Here is a 6,726-nt window from a genome sequence, read left to right as displayed (position 1 = left end):
CAACTATCCCAGCAGTTATCACACTGGTTGGTTGGTTGGTTGTTTAACATGTCAGCCTCCCTCCATAAAACTGGATTCTTTGAGAACAGAGGGCTATTTCTCTTAAATTCCTGATCCCAAAGCACCTCTGTGCTGTGAACATTTAATGAAATAATCCCTAGAAAACGGTACACATTCCAATGGGGCTCTAGATCTTTCAAATGAATGAATGCACTTTTTGACACTAGGGGGCGCTCTTGTCCAATTGTTTTGTTAGTTTTTTTTCCTAATCAGGGTGAGGGAGGGAGCTGGTTTACACATTCACAGGAAAACAGGGGCATCCCAAATCCTTCTGATTGGCCTCCAAAGCTTCATATGATAGGAGCTAAGACAAGGGGTGTGTCCAGAATGAAACTCCATCCTGAGGACAGAGCCCTGACTCCGGCTATGCGTAACTCCTCAATCACCAGCCAAGAACCCCCAGTTTTCTTGGCCAGTGTTTATCTGGCAGTTTGTCTTGGCTGTTGGAGGAAACTGAATATTCTATTCGGAATGAATACAAAAAGAATCCTGGGATAAGTCATCTTGGGTCAGGTTAGACGGGGTAGGCAAGATGGGAAGGGGCACAGAGTGGCCAGCCTATCCCCATTTCACACACAAAGGGCCTGATTGATAATTATTGTGTACTTGGAAGGCCCTGAGCCCTACTTCCCAAAGTCTTCTGCCCAGTGCATCACCCCTAAATCCCCTTAAAGCTTCCATAGCTGTACCTTCTGACTCTGATAGACATGTGATTGTGGAATTGAGATTCACAAAAGTTTGCAAGAGAGATCTAAGGTTTGACTGATGCCAGAGTCTGGGTGGGCGTGTATGTGGGCACAGCAGAGTGAGGGGGAGAGTGTGAAAATTTCCTCAACAGTATAGGCTTCTTCGTGTGTGTGTGTGTGTGTGTGTGTGTGTGTGTGTGTGTGTGTTTAGTGTTTAATTAATGATGTTAATCCCCTAGCTCAGACCTTTGTTACTCTCTTTTATGGTTTTTTTTTTTTTAATATACATTTATTTTGGTTGCACCACACGGTGTGTGGGGTCTTAGTTATCCGACCAGGGCTCAAACCCATGCCCCCTGCGATGGTAACCACTGGATCATCAGAGAAGTCCCCTAGGCTTCTTGCTAATGAAATGGATTTCTGTGCAGACTAACTTTTATTGCAATGCTGGAAATACATTCAACCCAGTTAACTGTGCACAGGCCAAAGGGGCAGGAAGTTGAAACCTGCTATGGAAGCAAAGGTAACTATATAGTCATTTTATCGTCAAAATCAGGACACTTTTCAGGGGAAAGGAGAGTGTGTTTTGTAATTACGCTGAGACAACCAGCTAACTCGAGACTGTTCTGGGCAAGTGGGGATGGATGGTCATTCTACATACCAGGCATTGCCAAGGCTCTTCCACCAGCTTTTCATCAGATTTCACTTGTAATGAGCTTATTTGTCCTTATCTCTTTTTCTTCCTCTTGACAGAAAAGATGCTAATGGTTTCCTAGTATGTGAAGTGACTGCTTTGGGCTCTAATAACTGCTCTCAGAATGTCACCAATGCCTGCATTTGATTGATGGCCAGGAATCACTGACCGCATGAAAAAGTGCTGAGTCTGTTTGTCCGTTTCCACTTTTCTCACATCTAGGATTCTGTTTGGAATCCCAGGTTACTGTGAACAGCTGCCAAAAGATGTCTTCTTTTTGCCCTGTGACTCGAACTCCCTCCAAGTGTCCGGCTAGAAGCCAGGTTTCCTGCCTTGTCCCTGCCTTCTTCTCCCTTTGTTCCCGTCTGTGTGCCCCTGCTCTGCATGACCATCGGGAGGAGTGGGCTTATTGGGAGCGCTGTGACATAGTGTGGTGCACAGACCGCAGGCTGGATGGAGGGCTTGAGCTCAGAGTACCTGGCGCAGAGCCTGAGGCATAGTAGGTGCTCCACAGCCAACTCCCATCAGACCACCCTCGTCACTGCAGGACCAGGGAGCAGGGGAGGGGCGGCCTCTCTGGCATCTCTACCAGCACCGTGTCAGAGGACAAGTTCCCTGCCCAGGGCCCCCAAGTCAAGCCTCCAGGAACAGATGCTTGTACCATTCAGAGCAAGTGATAGTTACAAACACCCAGGCTTCTCTAGATTAAGGGTCTTTTGGTTAAGTATCCTTCAGACTTAAACGATTGCTTTGGGTCCCTGGGGTCTCAACAGGAGGGAAAGGATCTTATTCCATCAAATGAGAAGGCATAACGTTTCTCCCTAATTCAGAACTTAAAGGAAGATGTAAGGAAATAGTGTAAAACAGTAGAAATGCCCTGGACTTTGGAGCTGGATAGCTCTGAGTTTGAACATCACTCTTACTAGCACTTACTATCTTAGTCAAAAACACTTAACACCTAGAGCTTATTTGTAAACTAGGGATAATGGTAACTAACCTGCAGGGTTGCCATGACAATGAAGTACTACACATCTTAAGCCTTGGCACAAAATAGGCTTTTATAAGTGGAAACTATTATTACCTAGGATTATCTAAAAGAACAGTAACACTCACATAGGTGGGGAAAAGAGCTCTGCAATTGTGAACCCCCAGAAAGATTCTGAAACCATCAATCGTGAAACAAACAAAGCCCAAAGACTATACTTGTGACCTAATCTCAACTGGGCAGTTTATATCAGAAATCCTCTTATCCTAGGGGAAGTCAACTTATGACAAATCCATGACTGGACTTGATCAGTTGGTAGGGTTGCCTGGAGCATGGTCAAGAAAGATTTTGATGCTGAGTCTCAACTCAGGGAAGCATGCTGTGACTGACTGATTAGTGATACCTGCCTGGGTGCAGGACTGGGGGGGCATGTGGTTACCCCCTGTTCCTCACTGCTGCTGCTGCTGCTGCTGCTGCTAAATCGCTTCAGTCGTGTCCGACTCTGTGCGACCCCATGGACGGCAGCCCACCAGGCTCCCCCGTCCCTGGGATTCTCCAGGCAAGAACACTGGAGTGAGTTGCCATTTCCTTCTCCAGTGCATGAAAGTGAGAAGTGAAAGTGAAGTCGTTCAGTCGTATCCGACTCTTCGAGACCCTATGGACTTCAGCCCACCAGGCTCCTCCGCCCATGGGATTTTCCAGGCAAGAGTACTGGAGTGGGTTGCCATTACCTTCTCCGGTTCCTTACTGACTGATGCATAAAAATGCTCTTAACACAGGCAAGAGTCTGGACATCTAGAGCACTCAGGCTTTGGGCAGCTCAGGGGAAGTAAATGGAAGGCAGTGATGCTCCAGAGGCTGATAGAAAAGGAATGGTATGAAGATCGTAGGAAATCCTTGACAGTATGCTGGGCAAATTTTCAGTGGTTTCCTAATTCCATCCACGAGCAGCCCAACAGAAGTAGGCAGAAGAGCCTGAGAAATCACCTGGGAGAGACAAGAAAAAACAAGTTTATATTACTCAGCCGTTAAAAAGAATTCATTTGAATCAGTTCTGATGAGATGGATGAAACTGGAGCCGATTATACAGAGTGAAGTAAGCCAGAAAGAAAAACACCAATATAGTATACTAACACATATATATGGAATTTAGAAAGATGGCAATGACGACCCTGTATGCAAGACAGCAAAAAAGACATAGATGTGTATAATGGACTTTTGGTCTCAGAGGGAGAGGGAGAGGGTGGGATGATTTGGGAGAATGGCATTCTAACATGTATACTATCATGTAAGAATCGAATCGCCAGTCTATGTCTGACGCAGGATACAGCATGCTTGGGGCTGGTGCATGGGGATGACCCAGAGAGATGTTATGGGGAGGGAGGTGGGAGGGAGGTTCATGTTTGGGAACGCATGTAAGAATTAAAGATTTTTAAATTAAAAAAACAAAAACAAAAACAAGTTTAGCGCCCATGATTATCCCAGCCGGCATCACGCAAACTTGCTTGGCTCTCCTCTCTCTGGCAGGGTCCCCAGGAGGGCATGAATGAGCCACAGTGGGCCAGGTGGGCATATAGTGGCTAGTGGGTCTCTGGGTGGCTTGTCTGAAAGGAATCAGCTACTGGACTCCTGCTGACTGTCTCCAAGAGGCCAGATCTTCCCATGTCTAAAGAAGCTGGGTTATTTGTGAAATATTTATACCTTAAAAATTTGGATCAAATTAAAAAGAAGGGAATGGCAATCCACTCCAGCACTCTTGCCTGGAAAATCCCATGGACAGAGGAGCCTGATAGGCTACAGTCCGTGGGGTCGCAAAGAGTCGGACACCACTGAGCAACTTCACTTTCAAAAAGACACACAAGTGCCATATAAGCCAAACAAAAACCATCTGCAGGATGAATGGAAGCAACCAGTATTTGACCTTTGGGGCTAAATCCAAAATCATGAGCTTTGCACTCTAGGCTCAGATGACTTCACAGTGACCTGCCTTTCCAGGAGCCCTTCCTGCTTACATCCTCAGCCAGCCAAGAGTATCTCTGGTTCCCAGGACACTCGAGGCAGCTCCCTTCCTCTGCATCTTTGCTCTGCTGGCTCTGGAACGTCTGTTCTCCCAGCTCCTGCAGCTCCACCTTGAAAGTTCTATTCCTCTTCCTGGAAGTCTTCTCTGATTTGCCTCCAGCCAATGAATGATTAAATAATTACACACAATCTACTTGTGCTGGATGCTCTCAAAGGGTAATATTTCATCTCTGTTGTAGTTTCTATCACCCAGGCATGGCCTACCCATCAGAATGCTTCAGAGAAAAGGTTTGATAATTATAAGCGACTTATGGGCAGAGCTCCCTACTCCAGCTCACCCTCCAACCACCACCACCACCATTAAACCCCAGGATCTGCCATGTGAGTGCCAGATGAACATCAAGGCTTCTTGAGAGCTTCGACTTTGAGGGACTAAACTGAGTTTATCCCAGCCAGGCTGAACTTGAACCTGGAAGACCATGGCTGATCGCCTCACTGGGCAACCCCTCCACCCCACCTCTCTGCCATTCCTCCGTAGTGCTCCACTCTCCCACAGCATGGCCAGCATCTCTTAGCTGTGTCCTTGGTCACTCAGGGGCTCAGGCCAGGGAAGGTGACTGAACAAAGCACCACCCCCCACCCCAGGAAGTAGATCCAGGTGCCAGTCCTGCTGAACTGATGGTGGGACACCAGCATCATCAGGAACAGGAAGAGATGCCTGAGGGAGCAGATCCTAGATTCGGTTCATTCAAATTAGTACTGATGCAACCACCTTAAAGCATTACACCTGGACTTCCATGGTACTGTGGATAAGAATCCGCCTGCCGACACAGGGAACGTGGGCTCAGTCCCTGGTGGGGGAAGATTCCACATTCGCTGGAGCAACTAAACCCGCGCACCACAACTACTGAACCTGTGCGCCTAGAGCCTGTTCTCTGCAACAAGAGAAGCGACCACAGTGAGAAGTCTCTGCCCTGCAATGGAGAGTAGCCCCCGCTGCAGTTACAGAGAGCCCACGGGCAGCAACAAAGATACAGCGCAACCGAAAAAAATTAGACCCAAGAGGGCCCTAGACATTAAGATCAAAGGAAGAAACTGAGGCCCAGAGATGTGTGGCTTGCCTGACGAAGGACAAGGCAGAGAATGTCTTCAATAGGACCCAGGATGCCAAACTCCAAACTTGAGGACCGTTTTCCACTAAGCCAGAGATTTGCCACTAATGTTTGAAACGTTCTGATAAAAACACAAGTGAGATATTTTAAGGCCACATTTTCCAACAAGTCCATTCTGCAGCTGTGCAAAGCTGGGACGCTGATTTGCTTTCTGGCCTTGGTGAATGGAGCGTCTGGAGAGTATCGTGTGCCGTCCCAGCCATCCCCACCCTTGGGCCATCTCCTTACCAGAAGGGATATGAGTGTGGCCTGTCTGCATCCACACGGTCCAAACTCTGAGCCAAACCTCGGTCACAAGAGTGGACAAAATGAGAAAACGCTCCCAAGTATTTTGTTGTGATGAGTCTTGCTCTGCTCTCCATCACATCTTGCCATGTTTCCCTGGGAACACTCAGATAAGGAAGAAGTGTCTTATTTGCTGAGTTGTGTCTGACTCTTTGCAACCCCACGTAGCCTGCTAGGCTCCCTTGCACAAGGGATTCTCCAGGCAAGAATACTGGAGTGGGTTGCCATTCCCTTCTCCAAGGGATCTTCCTGACCCAGGGATCGAACCCAGGTCTCCTGCATTGCAGGCAGATTCTTCACCCTCTGAGCCGCCAGGGAAGCCCCCATCTAAGGACGAGCTTCCATTTAAATCAAGAAAAAAGATTAAATTGTTTCCCTCTCGTGACCAACCTGGGAACATCTGCTGCAGAGTATATCAATGCAGGAAGGGATCTTTGGATGCTAAGACAAGACCTTTATGTTCGTCTTCTTGTTTTAGTTGCTAAGTTGTATTTGGCTCTCTGAGACCCCAAAGACCAGAGCCTGCCAGACTCCTCTGTCCATGGGATTTCCCAGACAAGAATACTAGAGTGGGTTGCCATTTCCTTCTCCAGGAGATCTTCCTGACCCAGGGATCAAACTCACATCTCCTGCTTTGGCAGGCGGATTCTTTACTGCTGAGCCACCTGGGCAGCTCTATCATCACCTTACAGACAAGGAAACGGAGGCTCAGAGCAGCTCAAAGCCATTCATCCATTAATTAGCGGTCAAACAAATGGGCCAGGCCCTGTGCTGGGGTCTGGAGAACAAACAGACCCAGTCCTACCCTCAAATTGCTTCCAGCAT

Source organism: Budorcas taxicolor, chromosome 11 (genome assembly GCF_023091745.1).
Source record: "Budorcas taxicolor isolate Tak-1 chromosome 11, Takin1.1, whole genome shotgun sequence".
In the NCBI taxonomy this organism is placed as follows: Eukaryota; Metazoa; Chordata; class Mammalia; order Artiodactyla; family Bovidae; genus Budorcas; species Budorcas taxicolor.
The sequence above is the reverse complement of the archived record's forward strand: the minus strand, read 5'-3'. Positions refer to the sequence as shown.